Source organism: Pelodiscus sinensis, chromosome 23 (assembly GCF_049634645.1).
Source record: "Pelodiscus sinensis isolate JC-2024 chromosome 23, ASM4963464v1, whole genome shotgun sequence".
NCBI classification, from domain to species: domain Eukaryota; kingdom Metazoa; phylum Chordata; order Testudines; family Trionychidae; genus Pelodiscus; species Pelodiscus sinensis.
Window position 1 is genome coordinate 9,095,063 of NC_134733.1, and position 20,555 is coordinate 9,115,617.

Consider the following 20,555-nt stretch of genomic DNA (forward strand, 5'->3'; position numbering starts at 1 on the left):
TGGCTTTGGGGAGGAGCAATTTTGAAATAGCAGCAGTAGAGTGTCCACATTATGATTTCGAAATAGCTATTTTGGAATAGGTATTATTCCTTGTGGAATGAAGTTTACAAAAGTCAGAATAAGCCTTCCGTGATTTTGAATTTATTTCAAAATAACAAAATTGCTGTATAGATGCTCGCATTGTTATTTCAAAACAATGACAGTCAACAAGATTTTGTGTTGTCTGTGTGCTTCATTCAAGTTACTCTTTGGGGGAGGAGACCGAGGCCTGTTCTACAGATGACAAACTTTTCTAAAATAACTCTAAATTTTGTTGACAGCTCTGCATGCGTCTGTCTGCAATTTGTCTCCCACAGATGCAGTCCCCCTCATTACACTGTCTCCTTGAAAGACTTCAGTCCAAAGCTGACATATTTCCACCAACAAAATGATGGACACTGCTTTTCTTCTGTCACCTCTGACAGTCCTCCACCAACAGTCACACAATGTCCCTGTCCAAGCGACAGTGACTGCAGTCATAATTTGGAAATCCACTACCCAACCTGCCCCCTCCTTTAAAATCCTCAGAGTGTTTTGGAACTGCCTTTTTTTTTTCTGATGTCCCACCTGGATGCCAACACCTGCTGGCCCACTTTTGCAAGCAGACAACCATGCTAGCTCAGTGTAGAAATAAGAGAGCCATATTACATTTATTTTTCCTTTCTCGAGTGAAATGCACAATGGTTTTCATTTCACTAAGGGCTTGTCTACACTGACAAGTTACTGCACTGCAAAACACCAGTGTGGACAGTGCTACAGCACTGGAAGCCACTCTCCCAGTACAGTTAGTTACTCCTCTGATGAAAGTGGTTTATAGGGTCAAAATCATGTGGCTGTGCCTCTAAGTTTTAAGTGTAGACAAAGTCTAAGAGAACAATTTTAACAAAGGAGTGTCCCTGTGTGGCACTTTGGATTAAATGGCAGTGTTGCTAACTCTTACAATTTGATTATTTGGTGATTTTCTTAACACTCAAGCTCTGAGAGACAGGTAATTGTATGATAATCGCAGCTTTCATTTATAGTAAAAAATAAGCCCTCATGGTTATAGACTGAGAACTGGAACTCTAAGGAATCAAAGACCAGAAGGAAAATAAAACAAAACCAACATTTATTATTTTGTAAAATACCATGACTTTGGAGGGCCACTTATGAGCTTGGAAAGCTTGGAGTTGACAATCCTGAAATCATGAAACAGATGAATATGGCTTGCCTATTCAACATGAATCTGTGCCCATAATCAGGTAAAGATCTGGAGGCTTTACTGAGTGAAATAAAATGGAAATTGAATTGTACATCCGCAGGATTGCCAGCAGATGGTGCAGATCTTCATACACTGAAAATGCAGGAAAAAAGGAGACAGAATTTCGTATTTGTGAGTAGCTAAATTCACATAAATAACTTCATCTGGTAACGAACATGTGACTATCTCAAGAAAACCAACCAATGGAGTCAAACTGGCTAGCAGACAACAGAGTCTAAAGACACGTCTACACTAAGTAGAAAAATCGATCTAAGCCACACAATCTGAATTACATTAGTAGCATAACTCAAATTGACATAGCTTAGATGTATTTACTGCAGGATTCATACCACATTGTGTCAACAAAAAAAACTACCCCATTTACTCCCCTTATTCATCTTGTTCCAGTGTTGATGGGAGAGTGATCAGCACTCAATTTATTGGGTCTTCACTAGACCCACTAAATTGACCCCAGGTAAATCAATTGCCACAGCACTGATCCACCCATAGTAGAGTCATATCCTGACTCTAATTGGGCATATTATATGCCAACGTTAAGCAGCCCAGTTTGGTTCAAAATGGTGGAATGATCAACCCCTCAGAAACAATACTGAGAGCTGAATTATTGATGGACCATGAAATACAGAAATACAAAAGACTGAATCTTGTATTAAAATAGCACAGAGGGAAGAGATCCTGATTAAGTGTTTCATGAGACCGTGAGGTTGCTACTGGAAGCTCTTCTGTTTTCAGTTGTAATGACAGAGTTAATAAGGTATCATGTTCACTGCCTGATTTTGGTTTGTTTGTTTGTTCTTTCCTGAATGCTGCAGACCTGTCATCTTTCACACAGTCAGCATGAGACTCACTCAGTACCGAGAGTCTGAATTGCTCTCTCTCTTTTTTTAATTCCTCACTCTTCTGAGGAAAGATTTCATGATTTGTTGTGACAAGACATTTATTATCTCATATTGCTCATTTAAATGATCACAGCTTGAGGGCCCTGATAATGCATAAAGGAATTGTGCTGCACTTATACATATTTTAGCAGCTCACAATAAATGTAGGCTTCAAGCAAGCAGAAGCACCTGGCTGCTGCTATTAAATTGATATGCATCAGATGAAAGTATGGCCTCTACTATTTTTTGTCCTCTGTAAGTAAACCTGTAATGTCATGTCTGAATTGCAGATGCCTTGGTTCACAGCAGGAACTCCATTCACCCAGCCTCAATATCTTTGTTGTTGCAGTTATGAAATGAACCTCTGTTATTTCCAGAGACAAATATAGCTTTTAAATTTTGATGAAGGGTCTCTCATGTTGGAGACTATGACTTTGAAAATGTACTGTCCATACTGCAGAGTTCCTAGAAGCCCCTTTTCATATGCTAGGCAAGACTTTAACAGCAAGAGGAGTTGAGTCTCATCAAAGGTTTTTTTCGCCAGTGGTGATATTTCTTCCCTTTCAAGGTCAGCAGAGACTGCAGAGCTAGTATTCTACCTGAGAAAAGCACCAGCTATTGCAACTGCATTGGACCTATGGTTGTCATCAGGAGGACACATGGCAGCCTACCATGTATTTTATGCAGCCATCGTAATTGTTTACATGAAAAACTGTTTTCAATAGCAGCCAGCAACCCACAAATATTTTCTTGCTTTCTACATCTATTTGTATTTATGGTTTGCTCAGTTGAAGCAGGAAGTACAAACAATTATTAGAAAGATTTATGCAACCTGGAGAGGAGTCAGAAAACATCAATAAAGAACCATGAAGGGGCTGATCTACAAGGAAAGATTAAATTTACATTAGGGAAGTTTTTGAAAATTTGCACCAGTGAGGTATTTAGAAAAAAATCCCCAAATCCACATATTTATAGTCCACATATAAATATAAACTAATAAGAGAATATGAGAACTTTCTATTAGTAGTTGAAGGATATGAACACCAAAGGAGGAATTGGTTTGGCTCTAGCGAGCTGTAAGTAGGAGTAATGGGATGACACAATGAAAATGTGAATACAGGCTGAAAAGTTTTGCAATAGTGAGGTCACTAAAGGTTTTCTTTTCCCATTGAAAGTGGTAGAATTCCTATGATCTAATGCACATAACAATAGACTGATAAAGCACCATTTATCTATCTCGGGTATTTTTAAAATTGCCTGTTGCTATGGTATGTAATGTTAAGACATGAAGGAGTAGAACTGTCTGAATAATTCTAAGAATAATAGGTAAATATTTACACAGGTAAAAGGAGTGAGTTCAGTTAATTGGGGTCAAATTATTGTTTTTGAATATTTGGATGGCTAATGGATAATTGTGAATATACACAAATAGCAAAAGGTGACAAAAATGTTAGCATGAATGATCACTCATTCAATCATTTGTACTAGGTGTGTTACTCGTCATTCTTTGCTTCTCATAATTTACCATTTGTTTTTCTGTTTAAAAAGTTTCAGTCATCAAAACAGCAGAAATACTATGTGGCCAATCATAGACCATGGATAACAGTAAACAAAGTAATCAGTTCAAAAGCAACCCCTAAGGAAAATTTGGGTGCATAAGTCACTTCATGAAAGATTACCTATAATAAATGCAATAATATAAATCACTGCTTTTTCATGTATTTTTATTTTGTTGAACATTTAAGGCAAGTACTGGGTTTCCATCTGCTTAAAACTGCATGACTTATTTCCAGGCCTGAAATGGGATTTATTCTATTCTAATCTATGCACGTTTTTATACTCATCACTAAAGTATCTGAATGCCATCCAGGAGTGCATTAACATCTACCCTGTGTGTATTCTCTCATCCTTTTCCCAGGGGGGAACTGTGTGTTCTGCAGTGTTTTGGCTTTTATGTATAATCGCACACTGCTCTATTTATACCTGAGAAGTCAAAGGCAAAGAAATGCACCATGTACTCGGAGAGGAAGGTAGTGAGGTCTGTGAGGATTCTTAGTTCTTGTGGAAGTTCATTCAGGCTTGGGTGGGTCTTCTACATTGTATTTTTCACATGGACTGTGACTTATATTGGAGCTTCACATGTAGTTACCCAAATCAAAACAAGTTCCTCCCTCCCTTTAAAACATGACCTTCCGCAAAGCGTGGGGGTAAATTCCATTCAGTGGGAGTCCCAAATATTTATTAAAATTCAGTCATGCGGAGCATTCAACAAGGACACAAGAGCGGTGGAGAGGAGGTTATTTTTTATCTCCTTTGTTTTTGGCACTGGGATAGACCGTCCCCTTTTCTTTCTTGGCTGAGCATAAAGTAAGGTTCTACCCTATTAGGTCCATCAAGAGACTGGACCTGAACACCTGATTAACAGCACAATTCCTGCTCTCCCAATATTCCCTTATGTGAGCAAACAGACTTTGAAAGAACAGAACATGGGTTCTACTACTGCCTTATTTTGTTTGTTGGCTACAGTAGCTGGCTAGGTAGATGAACTTACTTCCCCATTGCTCGTGTTACAAGCAGGAGGTAAGCAAGGAATTGTGACATAATTCATTCTTGAGGCCAAGCAGTTACACACGGTATCTGCCTAAACAGGACTACTGATAAAATAAGGCAAGACTACACTAATCACCCATATGACTCAATTAGCAATATGAAGATTCCAGCAATAAAACAAATCTTCCAAGAACAGTAATAAAGACCCTTGGTCACAAATGAACATTCAATTTGTTAGTGAAAGAAATGAATACTTTTTTTCTAATGCTCACCATTGCTTCTGTTACTTAATAAAATGCATTACATATCTCAATTTAAAATGTCATTTTCAATTTAAATAACATTAGGCCAAGAGCAAACCCAAATGTCTGGATCCAAACCCATTTTTGAATTTGATCAAAATTTGAACTTGGATCAGTCAACAAAATCCTAGATCTGAACATAACAGAACCTCAGGCTCTTTAAAATCTGGCTCCAGCATCTGCAGTTTAAGACCATATCTGGTTTTAAACAGTAAGTTATTAATTTGGCTACAAATAGATTTAGTAATTTAAAATTGTGTTGTTTTCCTTACAGCAGTTTAGAAACTGCACTGATTACATTTTACTTGCTTTAAATAAAGATTTGAGCTTAGACATGATTTGGCTAATGCTCTCTCTCTCACTTTTTGAAGACTGTGAAGGCCTTTCAAATGAACTGGAAACATTAGGCACAGATGAGACTATATGCCCAATTATCATGGAGAACAGATGGGTTGGAGACAAAAAGATAGCCTAGCAGTACATTGGTATGTCTACTGTCAAGCAGATTACACAATGATACTAACTTCTTAATAATGTTTAATTGGAAGAGTAAGACTATAGTAGTCTATTGTTAACCTGCTGGAGGTATTAATTATCTACAGAGCTGATGAAGTGACAGCATCTAATGAAGAGAGTTTTATACTGAAAGAGCCTTTCTTTTTGTCTTCCCCTTAAAAATGTGCTTGTACCCCTATTAATGATTATTGCAGTTCTGCAGAGGTATTGAAGGGCTAATAATACCTAGTGCTTTACATCTTCAAAGTGCTTTACAAACATGAACTAATTTAATCTTCAAAACAAACTTGGGATATAGGCTATGTGATAGTCTCTCATTTTGGAGAGTGAAATTAAAAGAGAGAAGTCAAATGAGTTACCCAAGCCAAAGAAGGAAATATATTTTGGCAGTTCCTGGGTTCCAATTTCTTGCTGAAAACACTAACTCATACCTTTGTTTATTTTTCTAACAGTTAATAAAATTCTATCAACTAACAATTTTAAGAACTTTGGAGTGAATTATTTGAGTTTTTTTCCTGTTTATGTGATCTCTGTTGCCTACTTTAGTGTTCTATAACTCTTTCCTAAAATAACATTTTTTTTGTAAAGTTCCCTTTAGTGTTAAAGCAAAGTTGTATTTTCTTCTTCAGAAGTAATGCTAAAAGTGATTTGGATTTAAGATTATATTTATATATATATATCTATATATAAACACAGAGTTTCATAGTACTTCTAATATGAAATAGCTAAATGGGTAAAAGAAAAATGATAGCAAGTCATTGCTTTATATGCAAGTATAAAGTCAATTCCTTTTTTAAAAGAAACATATTCCTAAGCTGTTCTATAAAGTAAGACACTACTAAGCAAAACCTGACCACTTCTCCAGTATATTTTATTTTAAAACATGCATATGGAGCTCTTGTTCTTTTATAGGGAGACAATTTCCCAGAATTCCAACTCACCTGTTTCTTTAAGCCAATATCCCAAGCTTTAGCATCTAGTTTAGAACTACATTTCCCATGATGACCTTGAGTCAAGTATCCTCAAATAAGCTACCATCTGGGTCTTTAAATTGGGCTTCTAAAGTGAGGGCAGCTCCCTTAAAAAGGAAGGAAAGTTGAATCAGTTCCTATATATGAAAAAAGTACTTCCTTCTTCTCTTCCTACAAATGGGTAAGAAAACACAGCTCCACAGGTAATAAAACATAATAAAAAAACTAACAGGGTTTAAAGTCTATGGGAAAATATTATTTTGTATTTGCTATAGTTGTCCATGATGTTTTACAGGTGAATAAATAGGCAAGGTGTTCATAATCTAAAATGCTAACAGCTGTGATGAAAGGCATAAGAGATGAGTAAAAATGAAGTGGGGCATTCTACTGTTATGACAGCACATATTTTAAAGCATGAATAAGCCACTTTCATATGAGTAAGTACAATATGTAAAGATAATGTTTTATTTTGCATGAGGATGATTAGGAATTACTTCAAGGAACCTGAATTATAAATTAACTTCTTGCAGGTGGGTGTGATTTGTGTGTGCTAGCCATGTTTCTTTCCTTTCCTGTTTGCCTTTATCCCTTCTAATGTCTCCAGTTTCTCATGAAATCTGAGGCTTGGTTTTTATTAGAAATCTTGCATCAGTGTAATTAAATGTATCTAGTAGCACCAGTGCAAATCCCTAATATAGATGCATGTCAAGATTTTTCATTTATGCTTCAACTAATTTAATTCACTATACTAAGGTAGAACAGTTTAAGCATGTGCACATTAGTGGTTTGCTGCTGGTGTATCCCAGGTGGTGTGCAAAAAGAGTGAAACAAGTGTAGTAAAACATTTATATTTATACAGAGTCCCTTTCTTTCCAAAGTACTTCACGGAAAGAAAGTACAGAGAAGGGTACAGAGAAAAGCTACAAGAATGATTAAAGGTCTGGAGAACATGACCTATGAAGCCAATATCCATGAACTGGGCTTGTTTAGTTTGGAAAAAAGAAGATTAAGGGGGGACATGATAGCGGTTTTCAAATATCTAAAAGGGTGTCACAAGGAGGAAGGAGAAAATTTGTTCCTCCTGGTTTCTGAGGACAGGACAAGGAGTAATGGGCTTAAAGTGCAGCAGGGAAGGTTTAGATTGGACATTAGGAAAAAATTCCTAACTGTCAGGGTGGTCAAATATTGGAATAAATTGCCAAGGGAGGTGGTGGAATCTCCCTCTCTGGAGATATTTAAGAACAGGTTAGATAGACATCTGTCAGGGATGGTGTAGACGGAGCTTGGTCCTGCCTTGAGGGCGGGGGGCTGGACTCTATGACCTCTCGAGGTCCCTTCCAGTCCTATTATTCTATGATTCTATGATACTATAAACCTGAATATAGCTTATCTTGTCCCTAGAGCTTTTTAGGGTGTAACTTATAGAAGGATAGCTTATACTAATCTAGAATGTTTTTTGAAAATATTTGTCTTTGTATGTTCTGTACAGTCTTTGAATGTACCAGACAGCTGATAGCCCGAAGTAACTACAAATGTAAATGAAGAAAGCGCATCCGTAAGGAGCAGGGAGGCACTGTTTTGGTGAGTTGTGCAGCTACCCTGCCATCCAACTTCTGGGAAAGGTCCTGCAATTTCTGATAGGGTGCTGTCCCTGAATATTGCTCAAGGCTTCATGTCTGAATCAGTCTCTGGATAGCAGGAGTTAAATTTGAAACTCTCTCCCGCTCTGTGCCTCTCCATATATCCTTGCATGCTATAAAAATGGAGGAAGGGGTTTTGCTGCTTTCCATCCCCCAGTGATTCCTAGTTAATGGGAGGGAGAAATGGTGATGTTGTTTTTCTACTCCTTCTCCAATTCTGTGTTCTTAGGACTTCCTCTATGAGTAACTCCAGGACCTGTTTGGGTGATCTATAGTTGTGACAAGCAGCTGCAGTGAGCAATTTACATTATTCTTGATTGTTTCACTGCTGACAGTAGAGTTCTGATTTCTGAGGCTCTGCTGTGAATCTGCCTTTTGTCCTGGTAATTTCACTCTGTTGCATTGCCTGGCAAAGCTGTGGAGGAGAGCAGAGACATGCTTCAGACTCTGAATTCTTTACAGTTGTCTGCAACCATAAGTGCTAGAAATCAAATGGGTTATTTTTTAACTTGAGCAAAAACGGATAAGCTAGGAGGCTGTGTCTACACTGGCATGAATTTCTGGAACTGCTTAAAACGGAATACTATTCCGTTTTCAGTTTTTCCAGAAAAGGAGCATCTACATTGGCAGGCTGCTTTTCCGGAAAAGCGTCTGTGGCCAATGTAGATGCGCTTTTCCGGAAAAGAGCCCCAATCGCCATTTTCACGATCGGGGCTTTTTTCTGGAAAAGGCTACTGGGCTGTCTACACTGGCCCTTTTCCAGAACAATGTTCCGGAATAAGGACTTATGCCCGAGCGGGAGCAGAATAGTTTTTCCGGAATAGTGGCTGATTTTGTACAGTAGAGCGTCGTTGCTTTTCCGGAAATTCAAGGGCCAGTGTAGACAGCTCGCAGCTTATTCCGGAAAAGCGGCTGATTTTCCGGAATAAGTGGCCCAGTGTAGACACAGCCGGAGTTTTTAATTTAATATGAAACAAAATGAAATCAAACTACAAAAAATCTTCTATATTTTAGATCTCTAAACCATAAACAGTTTGGTTGTATCAGCCCTCCACATCCCCAATTGTGTTCAACAGAAGAATCCATTTCCATTTTCCATTTCCATTCTCAGCTCCTTTGTAGAAGATGGAAGAAACGCAAGCCACCTAATTCCCCTTAGAAGGGTTCGTCTTATCCAGGATACTATGTATATAGAATTTCAAGTTCAAAGTCTTATAGTCAGACTATGCAAAGTCCCTATTATACTTGATGATATATATGCATAAATGTCCCAAGAAATAAGTCTACTTCGTTTTTTCATTAAATACCTGTTCAGAAGCTACAGTAAGAAGACATTTTTGTTGTTACAGGACACAATATGTTTGTTGTTTCAAGAGGACACTAAAATTTCCCATTAGGTTCCAAAAAGTAAGGATTTTCACCTTGACTCTCCCATTTTACACCAGCCAAATCTTAATTTTTGAGAATAGGGGTCTCCCAAACTTGTCCTCTAATTGTTTCTCTGACATTTAACATCTCCAGTCATTCCAATTAATTTCTGACAGCCCCTGACTTCTATCAGTTTGAAAAGCTGAATTATTGAGGGGAGAGAAGCATGAAAAAGCTGAGAGGAGAAGAATCTGCTCTTCTATGGAGGCGGTTAATTATGGAGATGAGCATTGGCAATGGATTTGTCAGGAGGGATTTTGAAGGAGTGAGCAGAGTCAGAATTGGGGAGTCCTGGGAAATGGGGCCTTTTGAACAAGTCATAACATGGGAGTTATATTGTTTAAATGCTGAAGAAACTGTCCTCCTTTTTCATCACAAAATTTCACTTTTTCCCCCGCTCTACTTTGAGGGAACTGTATTGTATCATGAAGGAAGGGGACCAAGGTGTATGTGTGTGGGAGGAGACTAGGGCAGTGGTCTCCAAGCTTTTTAAGCACAAGATCACTTTTTGACTAAGTGCAATCAAAGAGCTACTGTAGACCCAAATACCCTTGTCCCACCTCCTTTGTGCCCGTTCTCTGAGGCCCCATCCCTGCTCACTCCATCCTCCCTTCCTCCCTCATCCTCCTTCACTTTCACCAGGCTGGGGTGCAGACTCTGGTCTTGGATTAAGGGATATGGAGTGTGAGGGGCTCTGAGCTTGGGGCAGGCAGTTGGGGTGCAGGAGGGATGCTAGGTGCAGGCTCTGGGAGGGCGTTTGGATGCAGAGGTGCTCAGAGCTCTAGGGCAGGGACTTGAGGTGTATGAGGGGATTCATGACTGGGGTAGGGTTTTGGGATGTGGGCTCCGGCTGGGCCCTGCTGACCTCAGGTGGGGGTGCAGTGGGGCCCTAGGCCTGCACCACTCCCAAAAGCAGCCAGCAAACTCCCTCCATCCCAAGCCCTCATAGACTTTAAGGTCAGAAGGGACCATTATGATCATCTAGTCTGACCCCCTGCACAGTGCAGACCACAGAATCTCACCCACCCCTCCTAGAATAATCCTCTTACCTATATCTCAGATATTGAAGCCTTCAAATACTTTGAAGACCCCAAGATGCAGAGAATCCTCTAGCTGTGATCTGTACCCCATGCTACAGAGGAAGGCGAAAAACCTCCAGGGCCTCTGCCAATCTACCCTAGAGGAAAATTCCTTCCCGACCCCAAATATGGCGATCAGCTAAACCCTGAGCATGTGGGCAAGACTCATCAGCCAGACACCCAGAAAGTTCTCTCTAGTAACTCCTATCATCCCTCCATTGACCTATTTCTCACTGATAATGAATGGTCAATTAGTTACCAAGATCCTGTTATCTCATCAAACCATCCCCTTCATAAACCCATCTAGTTTAATCTTGAAACCAGATAGATCTTTTGCCCCCACTACTTCCCTTGGAAGGCCGTTCCAGAACCTCACTCCTCTAATGGTTAGAAACCTTCGTCTAATCTCAAGTCTAAACTTCCTACTAGCCAGCTTATATCCATTTGTTCTTGTGTCCACATTGGTATTAAACTTAAATAATTCCTCTCCCTCCCTGGTATTTATCCCTCTAATATATTTAAAAAGTGCAATCATGTCCCCCCTCAGCCTTCTTTTGGTTAAAGTAAACAAGCCAAGCTCCCTGAGTCTCCCCTCATAAGACAGGCCCTCCATTCCTCGGATCATCGCAGTGGCCCTTCTTTGTACCTGTTCCAGTTTGAATTCATCCTTCTTAAACATGGGAGACCAGAACTGCACACAGTATTCCAAATGGGGTCTCACCAATGCCTTGTATAATGGCACTAACACCTCCTTATCCCTACTGGAAATACCTCGCCTAATACATCCCAAGATCGTATTAGCCTTTTTCACGGCCATGTCACAATGGCGGCTCATAGTCATTCTATAATCAACCAGGACTCCGAGGTCCTTCTCCTCCTCCGTTACTTCCAACTGATGTGTCCCCAGTTTATAACTAAAATTCTTGTTATTAATCCCTAAATGCATAACCTTACACTTCTCACTATTAAATTTCATCCTATTGCTATCACTCCAATTTACAAGATCATCCAGATCTTCCTGTATGATAGCCCGATCCTTTTCTGAATTGGCAATAGCTCCCAACTTTGTGTCATCTGCAAATTTTATTAGGACACTTCCACTTTTGGTGCCAAGATCAGCAATAAAAAGATTAAATAAAATTGGCCCCGAAACTAATCCCTGAGGAACTCCGCTAGTAACCTTCCTGACAGTTCACCTTTCAGTATGACCCACTGTAGTCTCCCCTTTAACCAGTTGCTTATCCACCTCTCAACTTTCATATTAATCCCTATCTCTTCCAATTTAACCAATAATTCCCCATGTGGTACTGTATCAAATGCCTTACTAAAGTCGAGGTAGATTAGATCCACTGCATTTCCTTTCTCTAAAAAATCTGTTACTTTCTCAAAAAAGGAGATCAGGTTGGTTTGGCATGATCTACCTTTTGTAAAATCATGTTGTAATTTGTCCCAATTGCCATTAGCCTCAATGTCTCTAACTACTTTCTCCTTCAAAATTTTTTCCAGGATCTTACATACTACAGATGTCAAACTAACAGGCCTATAGTTACCCGGGTCGCTTTTTTTCCCTTTCTTAAAAATCGGAACTATATTAGCAATTCTCCAGTCAAATGGTACAACCCCTGAGTTTAGAGATTTATTAAAAATGTTTGCTAATGGACTTGCAAGTTCATGTGCCAGTTCCTTTAATATTCTTGGATGAAGATTATCTGGGCCCCCCGATTTACTCCCATTAAGCTGTTCAAGTTTGGCTTTTACCTCGGATATGGTAATATCTACCTCCTTATCTTTAGTCCCATTTGTTAACTTACCATTATCCCTAAGCTCTTCATTAGCCTCATTAAAGACTGAAGCAAAGTATTTGTTCAAATATTGGGCCATTCCTAGATTATCCTTAACCTCCACTCCATCCTTAGTAATTAGCGGTTCTACTTCTTCTTTTTTTGTTTTTTTCCTATTTATATTGCTATAAAACCTTTTACTATTGGTTTTAATTCCCTTTGCAAGGTCCAACTCTACCTGACTTTTAGCCTTTCTCACTTTATCCCTACATGCTCTAACCTCAATAAGGTAGCTTTCTTTACTGATCCCTCCCATTTTCCACTCCTTATATGCTTTCTGCTTTTTCTTAATCACCTCTCTGAGATGCTTGCTCATCCAGCTTGGTCTAACACACCTGCCTATAAATTTTTTCGCTTTTCTAGGGATACAGGCTTCTGACAGCTTCTGCAACTTTAACTTAAAATAATTCCAGGCCTCCTCCACTTTAAGATCTATAATTTCTTTAGTCCAATCAACTTCCCTAACTAATTTCCTTAATTTACTAAAGTTAGCCCTTTTGAAATCAAAAACCCTAGTCTCAGATTTATTTTTGTTTATCCTTCCATTTAATTTAAACTGAATTAGCTCATGATCACTCGAGCCAAGGTTGTCTCCTACAACCATTTCATCTATGAGGTCCTTGCTACTCACCAAAACCAAATCTAAAATAGCATCCCCCCTTGTTGGTTCAGCAACTACTTGATGAAGGAATTCATCAGCTATCACATCTAGGAAAATCTGAGCCCTATTATTATTACTAGCACTTTTTCTCCAGTCTATATCTAGAAAGTTGAAATCTTCCATGATTACACAGTTTCCATGAGTATTTACTTCATTAAAAACTTTAAAGAGTTCTCTATCCATATCCAAATTGGATCCTGGTGGTCTATAACACACCCCAAGCACTATCCCAGGGGAGGATCTGATAGTTTTCTTCCCCAATGTGATTTTTGCCCAAACGGACTCTGTCTTCTCCATTCCATCACTTTTTATTTCTTTACAATCTACCTCATCTTTGATATACAATGCGACTCCATCACCTTTACCCTTATTTCTGTCTTTCCTAAACAGCACATACCCTTCAATACCTGTACTCCAGTCATGCCTAGTATTCCACCATGTTTCTGTTATTCCTATAATATCTGGTTTCACTTCCTGGATCAATAGCTCTAGTTCCTCCTTTTTGTTACTTAGGCTCCTCGCATTGGTGTACAAACATCTTAATTTTTGCCCTGTTGTGTCCCTGCTCTGTTCTGTGGAAATAGTGATGTCAGGGGACACCTTGACATCAGCACCCTCCTTTCCCTCTTCTGCTCAGCAAGCAGGAGGCTCCTGAGGGGACAGCTCCAAGGCAGAGGGCAGGAGCTGTGCAGGGATAGGCAGCTATGTGCTAGCACTTGATAGCCTCTTGGCTGAACCAGTCAGGATCACCTGTCAGAGGCTCCAAGATCTACCAGTAGATACGGATCTACTCGTTGGTGACCACTGCTCTAGGGAGTTTGGGAACAAGTAGGGAGTCAGCAAAGAAGGGGGTTGAAGGTTTGGGGAGGTGAGAAGAGAGTGGACAGAGACAGGGTGTAGGGAAGGCATTTGAGACTGAGTAAGGAGGGGGCAGAAGTGGGTTGGGGGACTCAGGGAAGGGTTTAGCAAGAGGAGAAAAAGGTGTGTTGGGGGAATAGGGAAGAGTTATTGGGAGTAGCCAAAGATGGGTTTGCAAAGGAATGGGAAAGGAGCATAGGCAGGTTTGAGGAGTATGTTTGGGTGAAGTGGGGAAGAGGCAGAGCTAGGTTTGGGGTGTAGGGAGAGGACAGAGGCAGGTTGGAGGTGTTGGGAAGAGTTGTGAGGGCAAAAATGAGTTTGGGGCAATAGGGGGCACAGACAAGTTTGAGGGGTTGGAAAGGAGTGGGCAAGAGGCAGGTTTGGGGGAATGGGCATGGGAGAGGCAGGTATGGGAGTTTGCGGAGGAGACTTGGGGGGGAATGTGGGGAAGAGGCAGAAAGGTTCCGGGAGAGGCAGGTATAGGGATTTGGGAAGTGGGAAGAGAGGTTTGGGGAGGGGAGGGGATGGGGAGAGGCAGGTATAGGGGTTTGGGAAGTGGGAAGAGAGGTTTGGAGAGGGGGCAGAGATAGTTTTGAGGATTTGGGGAGGGGAAAGGCTTGGGAGAGGGGGAGTGGGCAGGAGAGAAATGGGGCGAGGCAAGTGTGAGAGTCCAGGCAGACGGAAGGGGCAGAAGTCGTTTGGGGAAGGGGCATGGGTGAAGTGAGGAGAGGCAGGTATGGGGCGGGAGAGTCAAGTTGGGGGTTTAGAGAACGGCTTGAGGGAGTGGGAGGGTCAGAAGCAGGTTGTGGGTTGGGGAAGGGGCAGGGGCGAGTAGTGAAGAGGCAGGTGTGGGGGGCGGGGAGAGGGAAGGGGCGAAGCGGGGGAGAGGCAGGTGTGGGGGGGGTGGGGAGCGGTAAGGGGCGAAGTGGGGAGAGGCAGGTGTGGGGGGGCGGGGAGCGGTAAGGGGCGAGGCGGGGAGAGGCAGGTGTGGGGGGGCGGGCAGAGGGAAGGGGCGAAGTGGGGAGAGGAAGGTGGGGGGGCAGGCAGAGGGAAGGGGCGAGGCGGGGAGGCAGGTGTGGGAGGGCGGGGAGAGGGAAGGGGCGAGGCGGGGAGAGGCAGGTGTGGGGGGGCGGGGAGAGGGCTCGGGGCGCGTGGGGCGGAGGCGGCTCGGGTGACCCGCCGGGGCTTGGGAGCGGCCAGAGCAGGGCTCCGGCTCGGGGCTCCCCGCTGGGGCTCGGGGCCCCTCCGAGCCCCCCTCGTCTCGACGTCACTTCCGAGGCCGGAGACAAAATGGCGTCCGGCTGGTGCCGGAGCCTGGGGCCGCTCGGGGCCGCCTAGAGCCGGGCCGGCCGCGGGGGCAGGGGGTGTCGGCGCCGCAGGTAGGCGGGAGCCGCGGACACGGCCGCGGCAGGGCGCGCGGGGTCCCGGGACAGGGCCGCTGGGGGCGCCCGAGCGGAGCGCGGGGACGGCCCCTAGTGGGGAGCCCGGGGACGGCCTGCGTGCGACAGGCGGTCAGGTGGGTCCCTCGGGGGCAGCCTGGGGCCGGCTCCGTGGGCTATGGAGGGCTCTGGCGGGGGCGGGGTCAGCCCCCCCCAGCTGCACACCGCAAGGAGGAGGCGAGCAGCGCTCCTGGGGCACCCCCGGGCGGGGGGCTGGAAGGCAGCGTCCCCTGGGGGGCAGCACACGAGCCTTGTTGCCAAGGGGGGGGGCTGCATCCATCCAGGTGTGTTTAAAAATTCCTTTGCGGGCTAATGTTTTTGCAGAGGTCTGGGGGTTTGGGCAGCTATTGGAAAATGCCCCCCACTAAGGCTAAAATGTCCCCAATGCAATTCCCAACCGGGCCAGTCTGAACTTGGGAAATAATAAACCTTCTCATTCACACCTCCAATATGCTAGAGTTTGCCCTCTCTTCTCACGGAGTCTTGCAGCTCGCCTACAGACCAAGAATCCAAGCTCTGTTTGACCAGCGAGAAACGAATGTCAGAGTTAGAAACCTGGGTTGCTCATCAAAATTAGATTCGTCAGGCCAGGGAATGAAGATACACTGAACCTTACATGTAGTTGGGTTGACCCGATTGCCACTGTAGAAGATGCTGGATTGGATCCATCAATTTAGCTACTGCCTTTGGGAAACTTGGATTAACTACAGGTGGAAGGGGTTCACCAATGGAGCAGGAAATAGCTATACTATGGTGCTACAATGGCATAACTGCTGCACTGTAGCTCTGCTGCTGTGGTGTAGATGTACACAGACTTTCACTGAAAATTAAGAATGTAAAATCCCGTTTAAAAAAGTTAATGGGTGAAACACTACGGTTAACTGAGATCCCGTGGGTGGAGAGTCCAGCCAGGCTGGAGTGGCCCGCCGCACTGTGTGCTATGAGTGGGGATGCTGCTCCAAATTGGCTGGGCTGCCAGTTAACCAGTTACCCCTGTAAGCATGCCAGCATCCCTACTGAAAATATCCTGAAAATACCTTATAACAGACTCTCTGGCACAAATCAGAGAGTTCTTACTTTAAGGTGCAAGAGTATCACTGTGGGGAGAGAGATTTCTCATTTCCAAATGATCTAAAAACTATAGAGTGTACGCAGGACTTGAGGGATGAAGAAAACATCAAACCCTTCCATCAGTTGCACTTGGAAAAAAGCTGTCTTTGTCACAGTCACGCTCTGAGTATCCACATGCAGCAGATGATTTAATAATTTCCATATTCTGAATTTGAGCAATAAACAGAGGACATGTCTCCCTGCCCCCAGTGGGTCTGCTACCATCTCTCCACTTTGTTCTCTCAATTTACCAACATTCTCTGTTGTCTTGTGCCAGCAACTTTCCTACAAGTCCAGATCTTGGCTAGTTATCCCTCTCACTAGCTGGAACAGAGAAGATGGAGTTGGTAGAGCAAGGTGTTGTCAATGTCCAAAAGGATCAATAGGTCATACCAACCTTTTCATGTACCTTGCAAAGTCTTCTTTAGAAAGTCTAGTTTTCAGAGTTTCTCATTAAGAATTTGTCACCACCAGTGGTGTAGCTCCACAAGTGCGAACACTAGTAGTATAGGCTGGCTGTCAGCAGTGTAACTCCTGTACTCTCTGGACTTGCTCTGTGCAGGTGAGATGACAGTGGTTAAAACACTGGCAGCTAATCAACATTAGCACTCCCTCTGTTGCTACTACAAATGGAATAGCTGACAGCAGAGGTTGGTGATTTTTAAGAAACAAAAGGCCTGGCACACACTGAACAGTAGTAAGTGTGCCCTGAATGTAAGGCTTTAAGCTTACTGGTCAGCATTGTCCCTGGGATTTCTTAGAATGAAAGGAACAGAGCAACTCTTGCTAACCCTTGGCAGTTATTGTAGATATGTGGCCAAAACTTAGGCTCAGCAACATTGTAGGCAATTTTGAGATGTAAAACAACACATTTATTTTATCTTTTTCTGAAATCTTCTATAATGGAAGGATATAAGTCCTCAGAAAGGGAACTGTAGATGTACAGTGGCTGCAGGTTTGGGGGTTCTGAAAACAAAAAACCTTTTTCCAGGGAGCCAGTTGTGAAAGATGGGGGTTGCTATTTAAGTGTATTTAGCTGAGGGTGACAGTTTTTAGGAGTCAGTCTGGACATTCTATTCTTCCCTTTTCAGGAGTAGGAACTGTTCAGATTGAAAGACTGGTTTTTGTTTTCAAAACTAGTATGAGTTTTTATTGTTGAAAAGTATGGAACAAGTGACTGCACGTGTGTGCAATGTATGCATCAATGGAACATAAGAAATCTATGCACACTCCTTTTTTTGGCTTTCTGCATCTTCCCCTGCCTAAAAAATGGAATCCATGTTCAAAAGCTTCAGAGAGGTAACCGAGTTAGTCTGTAACTGTACAAACTTAAAAAACAATGCATAGTCTTGCAGCATCTTAAAAACTAACAAAACATGTAGATGGTAATGAGCTTTCATGTGTACAACCCACAAAAGCTCATTATACCATCTACATGTTTTGTTAGTCTTTAAGGTGCTGCTAGACTATTCATTTGTGTTAAGTTTTTAAAAAATGGAAGTGAAAGAGAGAGCAGTAAATGAAAGTGAATCTAAATTTCTCTCAGTAACTTCCTGGGCTGTTCCGATTTGAAATGCTTGATGAAAGGCTAATGCTCCTAGTCCCCGACTCTGTCCTTTGAAATCAAGTGTGCAATTCACATACAGTGAAGATCTCCTTTAACTCCGTGTAAGAGAAATATTTGTCTTAGGTTCCTTTGCCAACCTTCCTTTCCCTAGTACTGTTGTGCAGAATGTGATAGGCCCATTACCGACAACTCCTCTGCAGAAATGGCTGCATTTCAGGAACAGTACTATCTGAAACACTTAGGATCCGTGGGGATGAGGAGGAGTGATATAGATGTAAAATATTGTGCCTTTCTATATATCTGTCTACTGAAGACACTTGTGGCCCAATCAGCACACAATTGCGGCCATACAGATTGTATGTATATACGGTAAATGTTGCCCACATAATACAGGGAGCTGCATATGCGATCCACAGTGGATTGAGAACCACTGTCTATATACCCTTTCCAGGGGTATATAAACTCAGCTGGAAAAAGTGAATTCTGTCAAAATTTACACATCAGACCTTTTCTTCAAATTTAACTTAAATATTGGTTGAATTAGCATTGCTATTGCATGTAATGCTTTCAGATGTGTAATTTTAACACTGTTGTGCCCTGCTAGATCACATTTTCACAAGCTTTACTAAATTGTTTACGGCCCAGTAACATTTTATTCTTGTGCTTCATTATAGTTGAGATACAAATATTTCAATGAGATATAGAAAGTCAATGTTGTGAGTAGACCCTGACAGGTAAAATATTCATATATAACTTAAATGTATGAGAAGAAACAATTCTAGGTACTATCAATAGGTTTCCTTCCAAAACATTATTTGTATTGTGCGTATTATTTCAATTCAGTACTAATAATTTTGGATGCCCTACCTACAACAGAGTATTTAAAAACTGCTTTGAAGTGTGCCTTTGATGCACACTAGAGGATTCTTACAGCACTACTGCTTATTTTGTGCTGCCTTTGATTGTTTAAAAGGCAGCCATTAACTCAAAATTAATAATTATAAAAAAGTTGCCATACCAGTTTGATTCTGAAATATTTTAACTTTTTTTTCCTGTTACATGAAAGACTCAGAAGCAAAAGGGAGAGAACTGATTAATTAACTTTATAAAGGAAAGAGTGACACTGACCATATATAATGTTCTGTAAAATCAATAATGTTGATTCTGGAAAAAAAATATTTGTACTTTAATCTTTCGGTCAACTTAAATGCTACTTGCAACAATTGTATATTTTTCAGTCTGAAGTGTAATTTCTAAGTTAACCATGTTCCTGTAGATTTCTTCTGAACTGTATGTTTTAAAAAATGGGCTTCTTGAAGCAAAGAGAAGTTTTTATTCTGTTTGGGGTGGTGGTTACATTCTTTAGGATTTTTGGTTTGGTTTTTGTTTTGTGCTATTGAGAACATGGTTTTCTGAATGATAAAGTAAGGGGCTGGAATTGCTGAAGTCCTTTCCCGTTCTGTTACTGTCTTTGTGTGACACAGGGACAAATTACTGAATTTCTGTGTGCCTGAGTTGAAATGTCTGAAGTGGTCATATTACTTATGTCACAGGTATTGAATATTAATTGCTGATTATAACATTTTTTGGTTTCTTGAGATCCTCTGATGATAGACTAGATGAGCCCAAAGTGCTAACATTCTCTTTGTAACACTTAAGTGTTACCTTTCTGCTTTGGTTCTTTTCAATCATTTCTCTCAATTGTGGGTGTGTATTGAATGTGTCCTTGTTTGTAGATTGCCATGCAGGTGTTCAGGAAGAAAGCAGAGCTTTAACTCCCAGTTACCTTGTTTGGGTAGTAATCAAACCTAATGTTAATACAGCTTTAAATGTGTGCAATTAGTCTGTTTTCAGACTCTTGCTTATGTAACTGTCCTCTGACTTCTCCCTGAATATCCTATTACTTAGTCTACAATACAATAAGAAATTAGTTGCTGTACAGAACTTGGTGTGTGGATGTGGGGAACTATGGTTTTATTTTTGCATTGAAGACTTCTTAGCTTGGTTATCTGTTAAACATCGAGGAGTCCTGTTCCACCTTAAAGACTAACAGATTTATTTGGGCATACGCTTTTGTGGGTCAAAACCTCTTCATCAGTGCATGCAAATAAACGTTAGTCTTCAAGATGCCACAGGATTCCTTGTTGGTTTTTATAGATGGTTAACTCTGAGACTTATCTGTTAAGTATTTATTTAAGTTAAAGCAGTTCAGTTGGTTACTTAATATACTGGTGCTAATTGAGGTTCCACCCCACTCCCTATGGTTAATGATGCAACAATGCTTACTTATGATTTCAGTAGGATCACTGATTGCCTTTTGTACCTCATCTTGACTTAGCTTTTATTTTGGTAGTCTAGAATGACTGAAAATGTCTTTGTAATTAAGCTCCCATGGACAGTGTTAATTGTTACTAT

General features: G+C 41.5%; 1 protein-coding gene across 2 annotated transcripts in view; it reads left to right on the forward strand.

The window, feature by feature from the left end:
* The first annotated feature begins 6,812 nt into the window (after positions 1 to 6,812).
* The window catches only part of PRDM2 (PR/SET domain 2), a 117,922-nt gene continuing 104,179 nt past the window's right edge, over positions 6,813 to 20,555 (forward strand). Inside the window, exons 1-2 of one of the 2 annotated variants that reach the window (XM_075906443.1) lie at positions 6,813 to 6,954; positions 8,007 to 8,098. The gene's annotated coding sequence lies outside the window, so the exon portion shown is untranslated. Of the gene's footprint in view, positions 6,955 to 8,006; positions 8,099 to 15,255; positions 15,404 to 20,555 lie in introns of those variants that run through there. The other variant, XM_075906442.1, reaches the window with a different exon arrangement.